We start from the raw sequence: 20,431 nt of genomic DNA, 5'->3' as shown, positions 1-20,431 counted from the left end.
GTGAATGTCACTCAGTGGGCTGCTGGTCACAGATAGATCAGAACTGTGTTACTTTTATTCATGTTCTAATTCTGCGGTGAACTAGGTCAATTATTTGCCATTGCTTTCGGATGCTTGCAGAGATCCATCACATTTGTTTTCTTCTGTATCCAGACAGTTTAAATTTGGCAGTGCTTACATGTGCAGACAAGTACTATTAAAGGTGTGAAAATATTCCCGCAGGACTGCAGCTCTTGTGTTGATTCCTGGATTTCAAGAGAGAGGACAGATCCTAACGATGACCTGTTAGCCATTTCTGCCAGGCATTCTCACATCAGGCTTATAGACTTGAGTTCAACCAAAGCTTATTTTTTTTAGAAAGGCATTTGGTTTTGCTATTAAGTCTTCAAGTGGCAGGGAATATATTATGTCCTCAAGTAGACTATTTTAGTGCTAATTTGCCTCCCTAGTAAAAATGCACATTATTTTTAGTCTGATTTTGTCTGCTCTAGGCATTGGACTTTTTCATATCCCTGTCTACAAGCTTAAAGTAGACTGAATGATTTATAAGATGGGAAATATTTTTGGCATGGATGAGCTTATAAACTATGATCAAGTCAAGCATTCAAATTACCTTGGATAAGTTTGAATCTCTACAGTCTTTCAGGAATAGACAGGTTTTCCAGCCACAGACCCATTCCTCTAACCCTTTTCTGAACTGTTGCTAGTTTCTGAACATCCTTTTAAAGTAAAAGTCAGCTAGAGAGCTCAAACTCTGAGATGTGATGCTCTTTTAGTACTCGTAATTTACCCCGTGATCTTAAGATGCCTCAGAGTACGAAATAACTTTTTTAAAAAATTGAGAGCTTTATCAACCTTACAGAGCTCTCTTTCAGGACAGTAATTCTCATCATTACAGCTGTCACACCGTATTTACTGCTGTTGCTGTTTTCTGTTGAAATGATAAAGCCAGGCAATGTCTGCAATTGTTAACATCATCCTGTGTACAAAAAATCTCATGTTTCCTAGCAGACCCTAAAATAGCAGTAAAGTGAGGAGGAAACCTTTGGCAACTCTGAAAACCAAGAGCAGAAAGTTGCTGCCTAGTGACAGCAAAGTGGCTGAGGACATGAGGATGACAAATGGGAGTCTGTGTGGGTGACACCTCAGGACACAGCTATGGAAAGCTCTTGTTTGGGATAAAATTTTCCTGTGTCCCAACATGCAAAGTTTGGGTGCAAGGGCCAGATCTACAGGGCCTGCTTGGCAAAATACAGTTGAAAGAAGGAACGCGTTCAATCCCTTCTTGAATGCACCAGTGTTTCTGCTTCTGAACATAAGTCCCACAACAGCCATGTCTGTTGTCCTAGTAGCTCTGCTATAAACTAGTAGACATAAGGCTTTGGCCTATTGGTGTCGGCTCTGATCATGTTTGAAAGATTTTATTTTTTTTTTAGCATTCACAGTAGCTCCTCCATTTTACATCTTTATTGAAATTTATATTCTGTAGAAACTTCACATTCGTTCTTCATGGGGAAAGACTTTTTTTGCCTGCTTGGAGTAAGGGAGCTTTCCAGCCATGGACCTTAGAAGACTGAAGAACCAGGGGTTGGTGTGAAATGCCTTGGGGTTTTTAACCCCACCTGAACTGCAGGTCTCTGTGGGTAAAGGATATTGCTTCATGAATGGACCATATCTGGCGAGCAGGTCTAGTGAACAAGTGAGATCTAGCTGAACAAGAGAGTAAAAGCAAAGTCTTCTGTTCCTGTCAGATTTCAGAACACCTAACTTCAGGTCTAGTTAAACATAATTTTTTATAATATAATATCTTGTCCTCTGTGGTTGCTACTCCTGCTCACTTCTTTAGCTCGTTTCCCCTTTTCTGGCTTCATTACTTCCTCAAATCCCAGCCATCTTTGGCTTTCCCAGGTCTTCACACGCAGCTATACCTACAGCTGGAAATGGGAATGTAAATGCCAGTAGAAAAGAATGAATTCAAAATGGGTCTTCTAAGGTTTTCTTGCTACTAAGGTGAATATTCCATAAAATACAAAAAAAGAAAAAGGATGCCCCATCTAAAGTAAACCAGTGTAACTCTTATGCTGGTGGGAATATTCTGTACTTGTAAGCAAATGCGCAGACTTCCTGCCAGAAGGGGGTAGTTATACAGATGCCTCTAATAAGCTGTGGAGTTTGTTTCATTGAGTAGAGATTTGAAAGTGGAAACCAATGATAGACTTCCTTCCAGAAAATATGTTTTTGTGACATTCAGAGCTGGAAAGTACTATCCCTAGTTTATAAATGGGGCAACAAAGTGTGGAGATGATTATGTGATTTCAGAGAAAATCCAAAAATTTCAGAGTCAGTGTGGAAGAGAATTAAAGTGTGACAGCACTTCCAAGGAGAAATGATACCTCTAATAGATGTAGAGTTAGCTTAGCTTCTCATTGCCTAGCAGAGCCCTACACTTCTGCACTTTGTGGCTGTGAAAAACACCTAATCAAAATGGTGGCATTTTTTGTGTGCTCACTTTTCATAGGTGCAAATGAAAACACCAGATGGAAAACAAAATTTAGCTGACCATGGATATTTTAATAGCTATATCAAGCATTCCTTTTCTCAAGGACATAGATCTACCACTGCTTTTCCTAACAGAAAGGGTCACTGGAAAAGTTCAAATGATGGTGCTTTTCTAACCAATCTAAGAGAATTAGCTGCACTAAAATGCTTCCTGGCTTGTGTTACCACAAAAATTGTAAAAACAGTTTTACAAGCTGTTGTGCTTTAGTGCAAAGCAAACACATTAAAAACATTTAATGAGCATTGCTTCTTGCATCTTCCTGTTAATTTATGTAATTTAGTCCTATAAAAGAATCAAGAGCTGTTTGTTTGGAGCAGTTTAGGATGTTATTAATAGTTGTTGGTCATGCTGTACTTGTAATGTGAGCCTAGATAGGAACTTGCAGTTATAACAGTTCTATGATATCGAGAGTTGACTCTGCATTTGCTTAAACATGTAGGAAATAAACCAGTTATGACACAGTAGAATGCAGTTAGTTTTTTCTAAACTAGATTTTGATATTCTAGTGCTGTGCACCCTCAGACCTTAAGTCTAAGGGACCTCATGCCTCCACGGTGCCTTTCAAAGTTGGTGTGGAAGCCTCTGCACACATTACAGAGAGGTGCCTTCGCTCCTACAGAAGAGGCAGAGCCACATGTTGGAAAGCACAGCTTCACACCACATGTTCAAAGGCCCTCTTAGGAAAACAACGCAGAACTGTAAGGGCATGGCACAGATGACCTCAGGGATCATCTCCCTTTTCATTTCCAGAGCTAGCTGGTTCAGAGCAGCGCTGGTTCCAATTACAGCTCAAGCACAGCTGCAAAATTCCAATGGCACCCACATCTTAGGCACAGCTTTACTGCCTCTCTTCCTGTATCACTAGGCTGATACGCAGTATATGCAACTGATTTGGCATATATATAGATTCAAGAGTAACTTGGCATTGTCTATACATATTATTGGCAATTTTTCAAACCTTTCCATTTGTGTGGATCTCAAAGCCGGTCTCGCTTCATTTGTAAATGTGGTTACTTGCCTAAGTCATGCATGATGCCCTTAATAAAGTTGTTCCTGCAATAAGCTCAGACCTGTTGGACAACTTTGTGCTGGAACTAATTATGCTTCCTGACATCCACTGAGGAGTGACTCATAATTTGCATATGCTTGCCTTGTATCATAATTCCTGAACTGTCAATTGAACTCATTCTGTGCATTCTCTATAGTTACATTGTATAGTAACATCATTTTTCATAAGTCACGTAAATTGTGTGTTTTTTCATCTATAGTTTCTTTGTGTTGGAATCTTTCACTGTGCTGTTTTTTTATATCTTGGATACAAACGAAATCCAAAGGCTCAATAAGTAAGGCTTTATGAATAAAGCGGAAAGTTTTCTACTATGTGGGTTTAAAAATACACTAAAAGGAGCGCTGCGTTTTATGTTTTGAATTTCTGCTCTAGTGGAGGAGAAAAACTATTAAATGGAAGAGAAAGAAAATAGTTACTGGTGAAAGAAATGTGAAGATGAGGTATGAAAGAGACTGGGACGGCACTTTATTTTCTCTTAGCCCCCTGTGCAAGGCTCGTACCCAGTTCTACACACTACAGTGAGTTACTTTTGGTATATTAGTGAAGAAAAAGAAAAAAAAATGTGCTGCATAAATTTTAGGCTGGCTTTCTGCATAGAGAAAATTTCACCACTGTTCTTCTCTCTTCTTTGTAGTCCTCAGCATCACTGATGTGAGCCTGTATTTATTTTGATAATTTTGGTTTCTTCTGTTATGAATGACCAGGCTGGGCCTGGTTCAGGCTGGAATATTAGGCAGAAGCAGAATGTGTGAAACTAAGTTTAATCATGATACAATGCTTTCTGGTAGCCTAGATTTACTAGGAAAAAATGCTGTCCCTACAGTGAGGTTAAATGGGTCTAGGTGATATTGCTGGAGCAATAACACACCCTTTAATTCACTGAGTGCAGCTTGTGATAGGAACGTGATGTGCCAGCTGGATAGGATCCTGCTAGGAATGACTATAAACCTTTTTATTAAACATGATTCAGCCTGTCTTTACTTCCCTCTCCCCTCCGCTGGTTCTCCAAATTGCAATTTCTATCTCCTCTTTTATACGGTAGGAAAAATAACCCAGATGAAAGCTTTCGTTCTTTGCCTTATGAACCTCTTTCCTCAGACCCCCTAAAGGGAAATTGTTTCTGGAAAGTTTGGACAGTTCCTTTATTTTCCTTAATACTTGCAAACACTAAACCGCCACCGCAGCAGAGGTATTTGTATTGCCATACACTGCTTGGTGATTTTTCTTCCTATATGACTTTTCCCTGTCTCTTTCGGTTGTCTTCTAGGGCACAGCTTGTGGAAATATGTCACATTTCTGTGGTGCAGCAGAGTGGGAGGCAGCAAATCTGGATCTTATTACCAGTTTGGCCATAGTCTTCCTGTGTGAACATGGGTAAGTTAATTATTCCTTCACTGATAATATGGTGATGTTAATCACTTCATGGGGCAAGGGTGGCCAATCTGTAACATGCTTGAAGTGTTTAAGCAGTTAAGATGGGGCTCCCAAAGCAAGTCTCTGTTGTGTGCTTGGCTAGCATGGAGACTTCTGGGCAACCTGAAGCTCCTCCATGGGACAGAGCAAGTGGCTACAGCTGCTAATGCTGATGCCACCCAGATGCCCTGGGATTCAGCTGCAAGGCAGCCCAGACCTGCTCTTCAACAGGTCCTCAAGTGAATCATGCACGTCCCACCCTGTTGAGATCTTGGTACGAAACATCTAGGACTAGCAAGGCTGGCTATCTCTGTTATATAAAAATAAAAGGAAAGAAAAATAAGCTAAGCTCTGATGAAAGGAATAGCAGAACCACAGCAAAGAGGGCTGGGAGAGAACAGGTGGTCCACTCCCTGCCAGATGCAAGTTTATTCCTGCATGTCTGTTCAAACCATGGTTTAAAAAGTGCCAGTGATGGACCAAGATGGTACCAAAGTGCAAATATTAGGGTTAATTCATATTATAATGTACCTTTCAGCTACCTTCTTGTTCCCCAAAATAAATGGACTGCATGGGTTAAGGACTGCATTCCTCCCCACATGTGTCAAAAATCTCGTTGCTTGCTTGGTTCTCCTGATCCTATAAATCATACAAACTGTGTTCGTCTTGGACTCATACTGCCTTATTTTCCCACTTACTGCATAGCTTGGCAATGTTAGAAGGGACATATTTTCCCTCCCTTTCCTTCTTTTTGTCTTTCTGTTGAGCATTTTATTTAACTGGAACTGTAAAATCAAAACATTAATTGCCAGTCTGCTACAACCCTTCATGCTTTATTTGATAATGGGCACAACTTATACTGCAGTATAAAGATAGTTTAAAAGACATACTAACCCACTCCTTTGAGTGCAAATCATCTGCATGGTGTGTGTAAGAAAAAGGCCCACACTTGGGACTGACAGGGGTTAAGAGCAGATCTGGCAAAACTTGACATTCTTCCCCTAGAAACTGGATCGGGAGAGTGAGCAACATCCAGGCACACAGACAGCAGCTGAGCATTGGGCTCGGATTCACACGCCATGCAAAGCCGATGACACAGCCTAGGAAAAAGGAAGAGGAGGGAAAGCTCCCCCTCGATAACCAAGCTATTCCCTAGTTGCTTTTCTTTCAGATCCCCATCCAGCAAAGGCTCTAGCATGGACTTTATATATTTAAATAGTTCCACTGAGGCAGGTGTGATTTCAGGGTGATGACAATTAATCTTATTTAAAATCACGTCTGAAGATTGAATGACTTCCAGGATTGGGTCTTTGCCGACAGTCTTTGGATCATTTAGAAAAAAGGCATCTGCTTAAAGCAATCAAGATACTAGGAGGAAGCCATAACATGAAAAAATGTACCTGTTTTTTTCTATATTGTCTCAAATTAAAGATTGAGTCCTATTTTATTACAGTTTCACGCTGCTAAGCCTTCTTTTACAAGAAAAATAGAGTACATTTGACCAACATCTCAAGAAACAGAATTGGAAGAACCTGTTTTGTTATGTTCATAAACACCTGTTAAGAATATTTAATTTCTTAAATTCTCCATGTTTTTTGTTAACTATGTAGAAAAGAAAAATTACAGATTATTATTACTATTTTTTTAAATGCAGTCTTATCCATTTTGTGGCCTTACTTGTAAATTCTAATCTCTCACACCTGGACATGTCTCCCTTAATGCTGAACTGTGCTGAAGATTAAAGATTTTTAAAGGTGCAGGGGTGTATGAACAAGTTCAACGATCTTGAAATTGCATTAGCTGGTAGGGTGTAGCTGGTTTACCAGAGCTACCAAAACAATACTTAACTGCTATACAAACACATCATGCAATTAAATGCATTCGTCTTGTTCATCAGGGTAGAACTGAATCATCTTCCAGAATTCAGCTATGCTTGATATCTGCATGTAAAAGCAGATGTCTTTGATGGTCTAGAAGAAGCTTGCCAGGGTTTTTTTGTCTTCCCTTCCTCAATATACCAGGAACTGTGAATTGAAGGGAGAAGTATAATATGAATATGGGTGTAAAGGCAAAATCATTGTAATTAAGGTGTTTTGCTTCTCCCAAAAATCGCCTTAAGTCTTCACACAAGAATTCTGCTTTTTTGACTAACTTTGCAGGTTTTCATCATTGGAAACATGATATTTTCTGTGGCCTTCATGGACAAGAAAGTGCATATGACATGCTCACATTCTATCGATTTTCCAGATCCGAGAATGCTAATATTTTTCATATGTAATCAACTGCTGTTTACATTATTTGGGGATTTGAAGTCTGTTTTGATGCTTTATGAAGTCTGACATTGCTTGAAAAAACAAATTCTTAATAATTGATTAATAAGCATGGTTGTACCACTTAATCTGTCTGTGCAAAAGAGGCATTATTCCTCTGGGACAGGAATAACCCAGCATTTAGTTAATCAAGTTTTAAAAGCTGTGAATTTAAGCTCTTTGGGATATATACATTACCAATTGCAGGAAGTTGGGAAATAAAAGGAACTTTTCAAATAAAAAGATGTCAATTTAATAGCAAAGGAGCTGGAAACAGATGTTTCACGCAAGGCATAAGAGTTGTGTCATTCCTTTAGGTTTTCAAAGTCACTTCTTGTCAGATGCATTGGTTAAGAGAGAAAATTAATGAGCTGTGTTAAGTTTTATTACACAATCTTCTGATGTGGGAAAGCTTCCCTCCAGGAACAGCTCTGTGCATGGCTTAACTGATTTAGGCATGCCTGCTGCAGTATTCTCCAGAATGTGTTAGAGATCAAAGTAGGGGGAGTTATTCAGGTTTTATGGCAAGGTAATTAAAAAAATATGGGGATTATTACATATAAATCATACTTGCATAAATTTGCTGGCAAAATAAAATCAAATAAACACGTTTAAAACATGAGATCAGGAAAACATTCAGCCACGTTTTTCACCATTACAGATGCAAAGCTGTACCCTGAAGTCTACACAGTTGACCTCCTCCTTGCACTGCAGAGAATTGGCCCAGTTCCATTTTAGTGGCATTTTCATAAGGGGGGTGGGGGGGTGGGAAGGCACACTGAGCTCTCCTATTTTGTGATGATGTGGAGATGGGCACTTTGTACCAGGTACAGATACAAGACTTCCCTTGGTTTCTAAGGTGATTTCATCTGAAAGTTTATTCTCCTAGAAGTAGAGTCATGTGCCTGAGCCATCATCTTTTCAATGCGAACTTTAATATACAAAACGAGAGACAAGAGCAAATTCTTTTCTCCCTGCTGTTGTTTCAGTGCAGACTGTAAGCGTAGAGCAGCTTTGGACCAAAAACTTCTGGGAAAAGGGGTAAAAAAGCCCTAGAAAACTGTAAAGACTTTCTGTTCTCGGTTACACAGGATTTCTGAGGGGAGTGGGTACAAGCTCAGGAAAGATCACAGCTCATCGTTTCGGGCCATATGCAGGAGAAATGGATGCGTGCACTATGCTCCAAGTAGGGGCTTAGAAGTTCCAGTTTAGAAAGAGGGAGAGATGGTCCAGTTGTAAATGTTGAAGTCCTGATTGTGAAATGCAGAAAACATTTCTCTCTGGGTGGGAGAGAAGTGAAGAGTGTTGTGAAACTTCTGTTTAATCAGAGGAGAGCTTCCACATTTCTGTCACATAAATATGCAGAAAGGATAAGCTTATAGCCTCAGCTGTCCTGAATGCAGTGATACCATATGATGACAAAACACACATGCGCATGCCTGTATAAACATATACACAGTTGTAGCCAAAACATATAACACTGTCAGGACTGAGCTCTCTCTCTCTAAGGATGTGCATATGCCCTCTTTGGTCTAATTGGGTTTATGACTCTACATGTGCATGTATATGGAAGAGATATAAAATACAAGTACAGCAGCTTTTGATGTGAAATAACATTTATTTTCTTGTACCAGTTACAGGTCCCCGAGAGAGTACATGTAAAGTTTTCACTGGAAGCTACACAGCTGAAGCACTGGCAACAGAATAAGCAGAATATGCTTGGCTGTCATTTTACCAGTTTTCTTTGCTGCAGTCCTAACGTGCGTGAAAGAAGGGATATTGGTTGGCAACCCCGTGCAGATGAAACAGTTCGATCTGGACAATGAAAACCTAGGGAAGTTTCAGGTGAAGATTCTCCTGTGGTTTGCTTCTCTAGGTGATGAAATAATTTCCTGAAGGAAGTGAAGAAACTACCCCACAATGTCGAATCGTTTAAAGGTACTTGATTGTCAAATATTGTGCATCTTAACTTTGTCTTGGTGTTTGGCCTTGCAGATCTCTTCCACTTCCAACCTTTTTCAAAGAATCAATAGATGCTGCATCTAATAATGATAATGAGTATGTATTAAAGACATATTATCTGGAGCTGGAAGCTGAAGGCCAGACCTGAAAGCATTGCAAAACTCAGCTGTACTTGCATACTCCCTGAATATACACTGCTGTTAAGCCCATGTGCGCAATCTTGAAGACAAGGACCAGAAAACTCGTTGAGATTTTGAAACAACAATAATATAAAGCCCATTGCAAGATTTAATATAAAATCTGAACAGTAAAGAATTCTGTGATGTATCTGGTTCTTGTTTGATGTACTTCTACTGCCACAGTTAATATAGCATTTGCAGTGTACACATAAAGCAGATACACCCAGATTCCTCTCTAAAAGAGTTAAATTAATTTATAGTCATGTATGCTATCTTTTCTGTTGTTTTTTCCCTCACAGTTTCTATAGGCTGTATTTAGTTAATGTAAGTTCTTCTTAACCATCTTCCACAAATTTTTCTGTTATATTATGGTAGAGGTAGATGATTATAAAGGAGGCTATAAAGATTCTTCTAAGAAATTTCTAAGCATGAAGGGAGTCCCTTTTTATTGGTAATTACCAAAGTCTATGAGAATGTACCTCAAACGAGGTATTCGGAGACATATTTTTCTACACTTAGGAACTAATGGTTATATATTTCAGTACAGCAGAGCAAAATTCACCCTTCTGTACAACATCAGTCAAAGTCTTCAAAATATTTCAGCCCCCAAAGTAGAATTAAAGTAGTATAAATTTTCCTAATGGCTGGTGCCAACTCTTCAGACATAAGGTTCAATTTCAGCCTTACTTCTTCTGTATACTTGTGAATACCAGTGAGCTGAGGATTTTCTTGGTTTTGCTGCAGACACGCTGCATGTCTGTGTGAGCATTTTCTGCAAGATCTGCCGAAAGACAGGAACGTACAAAGCCTGTTTTACAGGCTGTCACGTTTGGCCAAGGTCAGTCTGACCTGAGTATTTGGGATGCTTAGAGCAATAACCCCATTAATATCTATGTTTTTGTGTTCAGCAGCAAGCTGATGACTTTGACTGGCTTACTTATGGTTCTCCTGCAAGCCTCAGGAACAACATTGTTGAGAATTTCATTTGTATTTTTGTTGGTTGGTGCATATGTGTTCTCCAGTTGCATCCTGAAGTGCTTTGTTTCATAACTAGTGTGTTGATACTGGATCCCAGTGCTGTTGCTGCTAGCCGTTCCTCCCTCTCCCGGTTCTCTCACTGGCTTCCTGCTACACTGTTGGGGAAAAAAGAGTCAGTATGTTGGGGACATCCTCCATCGAACTCTCTGCTCTGCTGGAGGGGCTGAGGAAGGACCAGAGGAGCAGTCTGTTGACAGCTTGTGTCTCTGCCTCTCCAGTGCTTCCAGGAAGGATGATGCTGGATCTCAGCACAGAGTATGAGTTCCTTGCTCCTCTGTGCTTGCTTTTCCAGGCAAAATGGAGCACCCCAGGACCACGCATCAACCCCTGATGGTCAGCATGCCATACACTGTCTGCTGCTTTCCTTCAGCTGAGAGCCCTGGGGGGTGCAGGACAGGAGCCGTTGATGGCCTTGGCACTAAACCCCTGAGATGCCTGCATGCTAGCGGAGCCCTGGCAGATATGAACACAGAGCCTTCTTCCCAAAATCTGCATGAACCCTGAATGCAGTTATGTTAAAGTGATGTTTTGTTAGCTACTTAACATTGTTTCACCCTTTGTAAAATGGCATCGTCACTGGGAAATGCCTTGAAATTTTTATCTAGAAACTGTTTTAAAATTGGAATGTTATTATTACTAGGTTACTGTAGAACTAGAAAAAAAATTACCGTGGACTTTTCCTCATATATGTTTATGCCTAGAAGGCAGCCTGCATGGGCCCGTATCTAGACAGACTCATGGACACAGTCTTTGTCAAGGCATAAATCATTTTAGAGGCTTGCTAGGTTTACTTCAGACAGTTCCATCTTCTCTATTTGGAACAGGCTGTGTTATCAGCCTAATTGCAGCCATTAAACCATTTGCGGCCGGAATTTTTTGTTTGTGTGTTAACATCAATGTTGGCAGGAAAATGATCACTAGAGGTGATGCTAACTATAAAATATGTAATTGCTCTCCAGTAACAGTGACTAAGGGCTTTAAAGGAGAAACAGGACCCTATAAAAGCTGCTCATTCTGATTCTAAAAGGATCAGATAAAATAAGGAACCTGCTCTGAACAGTTGGGATGATTTTGTGAGGAGATACATGGCTTGGGCAATCTGATTATGGGCCATCTGCATCTCATACCTCCTTGGAGGCCGTATTTGATGTTTAATGTTTTTTCTTTGGGGTTGCACCATCTTTTGCTTTCAGCTCTCTACACTGATGAGTTTTTGATAGCTTCTTGTACAAAGCAGTGCATTTTAACGGTTTTGCCTAACTAGAACTAAATTAGTTTATATGAAGCAAGGGCATACCTTTCTGACAAAGATCTCTCTAATCCATTATGTTGTGTTAGATGTCTATTGATCTTTTTTTATAAGTGCAGTGATTTGGTAATTATCTTTAAATCCTTTCTTTTCTGACTGTGCAGTGTTTAATGTGTGGTTTTATTGATTAAATAATAGCATACACTTAATGTAACAACAATGTGTTTCTTGCAAGATCTTCCTCATTAATAAATTAGATGCACCATGTATTCAAGCATGGTATCAGTTAAGCTGACAGGCACAGAGGATGTTGCTGGCCTGGTTCTGGTACAAGTGTGCAAGTAGGTATGTAACACTGTGCATTGCGATGTTCAATACAAATTCAATTACCTCAGCAAAGTTGCTGTAAGAGGAGAAAACTTTTTTACACCTTGCAGTGAATATTGCTGAGGGTGAGTGGTTTTTTTAACGGCATTTTCATCGTTGTCAGGACTGGTATTGTAAAGATAACTGGAATTTCTGGTGTGGCCATGCAAAGACATAGAATCTGCTGTCCTACGCACTGTGGTGTTCTCTAGAGTTATAACACAACAGCAATTTGTGGAAACCAGGGAGAAAATAAATTTATCAGATAATCCTAAATATTTTCAGTGGTGTTACTTTGTTTCCCTTTCAAATTATAAACACACTTGCCTATATGCCTCCCTCTTTTGCAGCACTGTTGCCAGTTACTCCATTCTCTGTTTCTTTATGTATTGAGTCTGGCTGAGATGGAGTTAATTTTCCCCACAGCAGCGCTCACGGTGCTGTGCTTTGTATTGGTGGCTAGAAAGGTGTTTGTGACACACCAGTGTTTTGGCTACTGCTGAACAGTGCTTGGAACAGCATCAAGGCTGTCTTTCCAATATTCCCCTCTCACCAGTAAGCTGGAGGTGGGTGAGATCTTGAGAGGGGACAGAGCCAGTACCGCTGACCCGAAGTGATTACATACCATATGATGTCTGCTTAGCAATAAAACCTGAGGGAAAGGAAGAGGAGGGGAGATACTCGTTACTATGACATTTGTCTTCCAAAGCAATTGCTGTGGGTACTGAAGCCCTACTTCCGAGGAAGTGGCTGGACTTCACCTGCTGATGGGGAGTAGAGCATAAATCTTTTGTTTTCCTTTGCATCCATGCAGCTTTTGCTTTATGAAACTGCCTTTATCTTGACCCATGCATTTTTTTTTCCATCTTATTTTCTCCCTCCTGCCTGTCCTGCTGAGGATTAGAGTGATAGAGCAGCTTGGTGGGCACCTGGCATCCAGCCAGGGTCTACCCACCACACTTTAGTGAGTAGCCTTCATTCAATTATCACATAATCACACAATTGTTTACCTTTTACACATACATTTACAAAATCTAATGCAATGTGAGTTTAAAGGCAAAGCCCAACCAAACAAGGAGTGAATCAATACACTGAAAGTCAAAAAGGTAGCTCTGAGATGTACTTTCTAAACATGAAGCCGCTCAGTCAGAAGGAGGAATTTCAGTTCTTTGCAAGTAAGCCTACTATGGAAATCCTTCTTCAAGAAGGCGTACACATCTGTTTGTCTTTCCATGCAATGCGCACTGTGGCAGGATGAAAATCAGAAGCAGAGCTAGTTGCCCTTCCAGGAACTCCCAGATCTAATGTATGATTATAATCTTGGCATCTAGACCATCTGAAGATGGCACAAATAATAACAGAGAACAAAACCCAACCCAATTGTCCCTAAATTCCAGTGCAGAAACTATAGTTAAACCTCTTTTGACACACTTCAAAACCAGTTTGTGTTTTTTCTCTGCTTGTTCCTTATGTTCACTGTAGGTAAGTGACTGCTTTTCAGCTTTGAACTAATTATCATTCCTGAAAGCATTTTCCAAACCACAACCGCTTTATGGGCAAGCTTCTCTTCTCAGTGAATTACAGGAGTTCTGCTGGTGACTTCAATGGGAGCAGGAGCAGTGTTAATGAAGTAGTCCTATAAAAGAAAAAAGGGGGGAAAAAGAGGAAAACTGCTTTACCAGTGCTTTGGGGTTAAGGTTAGAAGATTGCTATAGTCGTTACAGTAAAATGATTAATTCTACAGCTTTTTCTTTAAAATGGAAGTGCAACATTGGCTTACTGTGCACATCCTGACCTCTGCCTGTGTACCCGCTCTTGCTGTATACTCTGATTTTGGCAGGAAGCAAATATTGGAGTCTTTTTTGCTTTGCATTTGATAGTGACAACATTTTTGGAGTCCATGTGACAGATCAACTATTTCTCCCCTGCTGCTCTCAAAAGTTTTCGTAATATCAGCCTTAAAAATCACATTTCTTTGGCAAATTTCTCCAGGATAAAAGTCAGCCATAAAATGGAAGAAAAATGCCTTTAGGCTTACGAATTCTTCTTTCTCCCAAGCAGCAAACTGCTGTTATTTTGAGAAGTGTCTGTGTTCATTGTTTCTCTGAAATCTGAACTTTTTCCACTTGGAGACAGTTAACTCCCTGAGAATCTCGCAGAAACAGTATTAGATGTTGATCTCTTCGCAGGAGAGCAGGGAGCAGCAGACAGCCAGACCACATTGATCCAGGCTGCAGGACATGTTTAGTGAAAAATCTATAGAGCTCAGCTTAGGGTGTCAGCTGTCAGTCTGTAGAGCATCTGTCAGAGGAGTATTTGCTTCACTGCCGCTGAATGTGAGTAATGCTTTCACAATATGGCAGTACGATGCTATAGATTACAGTTGTAATGGAGCACATCCTGAACAGCTGAGCCTGCTCTCTCTCGCTCATTCAATAGCAAGAGTTGCCTCGCTATAAGAACTTGGGGGATTATGTACTCCAAACAGCTGTCTATAGCACCATGGATTTATTTGGGCTAAATGAGAACTTGCTTTCTTTAGCTAAATCAAACTTTATCAGACAGTTTTACTGTTGGCAGTTAAAATAAAATGTGTTTGCTGAACAGTAAACACCTTGTTACTGTTAGGAAGGATTATATAAACAAAAGGCATACACAATGAAGTCTTATGCCAACTGACTTACTGTCAAAATAATATACTGCTGTTAGCGGAATTGTGCTCACTTGAAGGAAATTATAGGCCTAAAACCACATCTTGAATGACAAAGAAACCATTTTTCCACAAATAATCTTTATAAAGTTTAATACACTGTGCCTTGTAGAAGTGGTTTCAGAGAGCAAGGATGCTGTATCCTCATAAAGGAAGGCTAGGAAAACCTGGGTGAACTGCCCGAAATCTTCAAGGTTTACTGTATTTGCATAATGCACTGGATTAAGTAGATTTAGGATACTCCCCTCTACGAGAGATGTGGAAGTTGGTTTTGTCCAGCGAAAACTACGAATGCTCCCTTTCAAAATAGGATACATTGTTCTTCTGTCACTTACTACACTATATAATCTATGTAACTGCAGAACACTCATGAGCAACCACATAGATGTCACAAAAAATCAGATATTTATGCACTGTAAATCAGCTTCCTTTCACTCAGGAAACTGAAAGGAAGGCAGACGTTCTGGTTTATAATCACAGGGAAAAAAAGACGGGTCCAAAATCAGCAGAGTCACCGAAAGGAATAACACTGACTACAGAGCTGTGGATTATTCTTCAGAGAATTTGAAAATGAGTTTACTTTCTTTCTGTTAAAAGCTGAAGTCCCAATTCAGGAAAACAGGGCTAATACTATCTGCACTTTCTCACTCTCTTCTGAATTTCACCGTGCAGAATGATTTGCATTTCTTTCTATGAATGTACAAAGCATTTCATTTAACCTTTTACAGTTATAACACAAGAATTGAGTTGTAATTACCAAGAAATCTGTTCTGTTTGCAGAACCCACTATGTGACTGTAATGTCGACTGGAAATATGGACAGCACCTCAAAATTCAATGGCTATAGCTAAATTTGGGCTAGTGATTTCTGTTACAAATAACTTCTCAAGGATAACTTGAGGAGAGATTCATAAGTCTGCAAATTCTTGGGGAAAACTCTATACTGTATACAAATATGTGCTGAAGATCCGTTGAGCATTTATTAGCATAATTAGGTTATTCATTACTACATGTATGTATCCTACTTTGGAAAAAATTATTTTTCTAGGAAAAGAACATGCTGGAAGCTTGAAAAGGAGAATTGTAATGGTGCCTTATAAATTTTCCTTTAGGCAAAACTGGCTCCAGGTGAAGTTAAGATGAAGCTTTCCACACGTTTCCCAACAGAATGTCTTGCTTCCTTAATGTTATGCCTGACCTTAGAAATGCACCTTTTCTTTTCCATGTTCTTACTGAAAAGCTCATATAATATTATTTTGTGGACAAATACACCTATTTTGTTGTAATTTCTTTTCCCAGTTTTTTAGGGAAACTTGAGGACCCAGTAATAATCCCTCTGTGCTGCTTGTCATGGCTGTATGGTTTGTAGTGCAATAAAATGTAGACAGGTTCTTAAATCTACCTTCTGACATCTTAAAAAAAGTCACAAATTAAAAGATTTCTTCTACTTCATCTTTCAGTAGCAGTTAGAAAAAGATATTTAGTTAATAAATGTTGCTGCTGTAAACCTCAGGACAAGGTCTAGAACTATCGTTTTGTTGTGTTCACTCAAAAGGGACATTTAAGTGTCTTTCCATGGGAAATCAAGAATGAGGTGACTTCATGAGGATTTGCTATTGGTCTTCTTTAAGTATGTATATAATTTATGCTGGTACGCAAGTGCTCTACCTTGGTTAATTAATTAGGGTCAAACCCATTACAGGTTCACATTGTTGACCTTTGACATAAACCTGAAGGATCAGGAAAGATGATCATCTATTTTAATTATTTTCTGAATTCAGCTTTTTATAGAAGGCAACTATGGACAAGGTATTTTACAGAGAACATGATACCTTGGAGTTTTGTCCTTCCTTCAAACCAGGCATTAAATGGCTTACTGTTCAAAGGAAAAGTCTGTCATTTATGAAACTGAATGCAAATATGGTAGCACACTATGCTTCTTTCTTGCTTGTATCAAATTGCTTTCCATGGGATGTGATATGGCACAGACAGAACTGTGACAAAGGAGGATTCATAATTAAAGTCAATTCTCCCATGCACTAACAAGCTCCAGTGAGAAGTAATTAACATTTCCTGAGCAAGTTGCTCTGTAAGCAGCAGGTCAAGTGAGGCACGGCTGCCTTCAGATTTATTTCCTTCTGTCCATTAAATTTCTTGCGCTGTAAAACCACCTGACACTTAATGAGGGAGATACCTGTCACAACTGTTAGGAGCTACTTGTACCCTGACTGTCTGGTTAGTTCATGCATACTCCTTGGCCAGAAGCCTACTGCTACACAGAGGGTTTAATTGCAGAACTGAGCCTGCCATCCTCTTTCAGCTATTGCACTGACCTAGCTACTGATTATCACTGTATTTCTAGGAACTTAGTTATCTCTGTGACCTGTAATCCTTTGTCAAATGAGGTTGACATTTGGGAAAGATTTCAAAAGTTAGGAGATAAAGCTTGTGATTGCATGGGTTCATTTCCTTAGGGAAGGGTAATACACAAATATATATATGTATTTGCAGTGATTTATCTGGTAACATACGTATCAAAGCTGTAGGTAATTTGAGATTTTGCGGTACGTATAAATGTTGTGTTCTGAGAGTAGCAAAACGAATTTAAAAAGATGAAGCACAAAGGAGCTTGAAAAATTCTTACCTTGGATCTGCTGCCAGAAACATAAAGTACTTTACCTCTAAAAATCAGAGCCCTGTCCTCCAGGTGATGCAAGTTTGGCCTTTAAACAGGGATCAAACTCTTTTCTGTGTGAAAAATAAATGCACATCTTTGTCAAAGCATACTTTGGCTACTATCTCATTACTCTCCATGGGCATTAGGCACACAGCCTACAACTGGCTAGTAAATATCACCACTGCCACCAGGTAGACTTTCCTAGTCTGCATTCACCTCACTTTTAACCGTTAATTAATTAATTTTAAATTCTCTACAGGGCAGTTATCAAACTCGGCCATCTTTCACTGAGACAACAACATCCTAGTGGACCTTCTTCTTGGTCACCATTAAAGCAATGTCCAGCAGTTTCATTTTTAATTGACCGAGAGTCAGTGGTTCGCAGCTGTTTCGGGTTTCTACCTCTGGCAAACAGAGAAATGCACATCTTTAGTACTGGTTTTGTACTATGTCTTTAGTTAAACTGAATCTGGTTCATATACCTGCTGCTGTAGTGCTGTCCCTCAGGAACAACGCTGGGCTCCTCTTGCAAAGTTGCCTTTTCTGTGTTTCACAGGCCTGGTGGTAAGGGCACTCGCTGCTTCATCAGGTGTTCTTAGCCCTCTATTGCTCCACCTGCAAAAACACCACCTTGTCTTTGTTGAAATCAGCATTTGACCTTTCTCAGATCATAAACCCCATGATCACTGCTCGTAATCTGGCCCCCTGAAACCAGCATGTCCTCTGGTTTCAGGAAGGACAATAATCAGGGACAGCAAAAAATTCAGTTAGGTCTGGTTCAGATAGTTGACTTGAAATGTTTCCTTCCGAGAGGAGGCTTTAGGAAGGGGGTGCTAGCTTGCGCACAGAAGGACACAACTGTTAATCAGCAGACAGGACATTTACATCAAAATGGTATTTCAGGAAGACACACAATATGAAGTACATTTTCTTTCTGACATGAAGGGAAATTAACTTGTACCACGGACAGGTTGTATGCTTTGAACCGCTAAGAGCTCCATAGCTCTTTAAATAAGTGTCAGCCAGAATACAGGTTTCCATGTTTTTGGTAACGCAGATTAGTTCTGACTCTCCTCCAACTGAAATCAATGGGAATTTGGCCGACTACATCAAAGGAAACAACACTAGGACAAGTTAAGTTTGATGCATATGACTGATTATTGAAAAATATGTATTTGTATGCTTGAGAAATAGAACAAAATAAAAACCAGGAATACAATCCCCAGTAGATTTAAAGAAGGGTTTGGATTCCAATTTTTCCTCAATTCTTCTCCAGTAGATCTTGTTCCAGAGCAGATTTAAAACTATGCAAATAACTGCCTTTCTCCATTTCCCACTTTTCAAGATGGCAAAAGTTTCAGGAAAATCAGATTGATCTGTGAGATTACCAATGCTGTGGAAACTGAAAGCATATCAGTATGATTAGGACCTTCCTCAAGATTACTGAAACATCAGACTTTTCCCTTGATTTGGCCTCAAATGTAAACTTTGATCCTGAGCCTAAAATATATCTTATTCTAATGGTAGTTATCTCTAACATGAACCACAACCAGCATACTGAAATGTGTGCTCTGGGATGTGCAGTGAGCCCTCTGTCGCACTGTCGGCACAGAAAGGCTTTAAGATTGACTTAACCAGGCACTGGGAAAACAGGGGTGCCCCTTGTCTCCCTATACGTAAAATATCAAGGGAAACAACCTGGGTAAAAGGGACCATGAGCACAGCGAGGTGGAGTCCCTGCTGGGTTCACACCCTCTTTGGGCAGTGGGCATCTATATGCAACAGAGAACAAGAGCTTAATTAATATCCGGAAGAATTCCTCAAGGTATGGGCAAACCCGTCACCAGACAGATGCATGGCTATGTGCAAGAGATGTGATCGTTTTTTGTTTCTCCCTTTCTGCCTTCCCACAGGATCCCTAATGACAAAACATGCCATTTTTGTCTGAAATGATTTTGAGGATAATGCTATGGGTTTACGTGGATTGCTTTATGCAACTGTTGGCAGTTAGTGTCAACAGCAAAAGATGACCTTTCAATGTATGTTTCTGTTTACAGTGTTCATAAAACCTGGGCTATCTGCAGTCACAAAAATTAACAAATAGATCTGGGTGCGTTTGATTTACTTTCCCAGTCTTGACTTTCTACTAATATGCTGGTTCTCACTACATGTATCCTTTAAACTGTCACAGAAAACTCCCAACCCACCCCCTCATAAAAAAAAGACCCTGCGCTGCACTGCAAACCCTTAAAATAAATAGAAAATAACTCTTTTTTCCCCCCAAAGCACTCACATTTGTTCCTTCAAAATTAGGACTCAGCAAATAGTTGGAATACATCTGTACTCAGAGGAATCCACATCAGATCATAAATTTGTTCATGTTAAACACAAACATATGAATGCACTCTTATATCCAGGGACTATGGAAGGGTTTAGAATTTGCACACTTTACTCTGTGTAATGCCAGGGCAATGTTTCACTCATCTATATAAATAGAAAGCAGGCTTGTTGCATTAAAGGCATAAGTATCCTTATGCTCTGCATAAACATCACAGGATTCAATTTTGTGAAGGAATCACATAATTTGTCATATCTTTGCTTGTGATTGACTTCAGTGATGGGCATACACAAACATATGATTTTCCACTCAGTGTATCAATATGTCTCTTGGTGTGCATTTGCTGCTAGAATAACAGGAAAAAAGATTAACCTCAGATATGCAAATAAGCTTAACTGAATAAAACGAGACAAATTATCCCGTCGCTGGAGCAGTTCCTGGTTTGGCTGTGCTGCACGCACTGCAAGAGCACCGGGAGAGGGCTCGTGTGGCTGTCCCTCATTCCTTCCCTCTTTGGGACTCGGGGCAGAGCTGTACTGGGGTGACAGGTACCCCAGCACGG

The 20,431-nt window shown here is 39.8% G+C and overlaps 1 long non-coding RNA gene across 1 annotated transcript in view; it reads left to right on the top strand.

Annotated features, from left to right (window-relative positions):
- Positions 1 to 12,491, top strand: part of LOC119156381 — a 96,465-nt gene extending 83,974 nt beyond the window's left edge. The window contains exons 5-6 of the long non-coding RNA XR_005107105.1: positions 4,897 to 5,003; positions 8,986 to 12,491. This is a non-coding gene — a long non-coding RNA (uncharacterized LOC119156381). The remainder of the gene's footprint in view (positions 1 to 4,896; positions 5,004 to 8,985) is intronic.
- Positions 12,492 to 20,431: the final 7,940 nt, after the last annotated feature.

This window comes from Falco rusticolus, chromosome 12 (assembly GCF_015220075.1).
Source record: "Falco rusticolus isolate bFalRus1 chromosome 12, bFalRus1.pri, whole genome shotgun sequence".
Lineage (NCBI taxonomy): Eukaryota > Metazoa > Chordata > Aves > Falconiformes > Falconidae > Falco > Falco rusticolus.
This window is presented reverse-complemented; position numbering and strand designations above follow the sequence as displayed.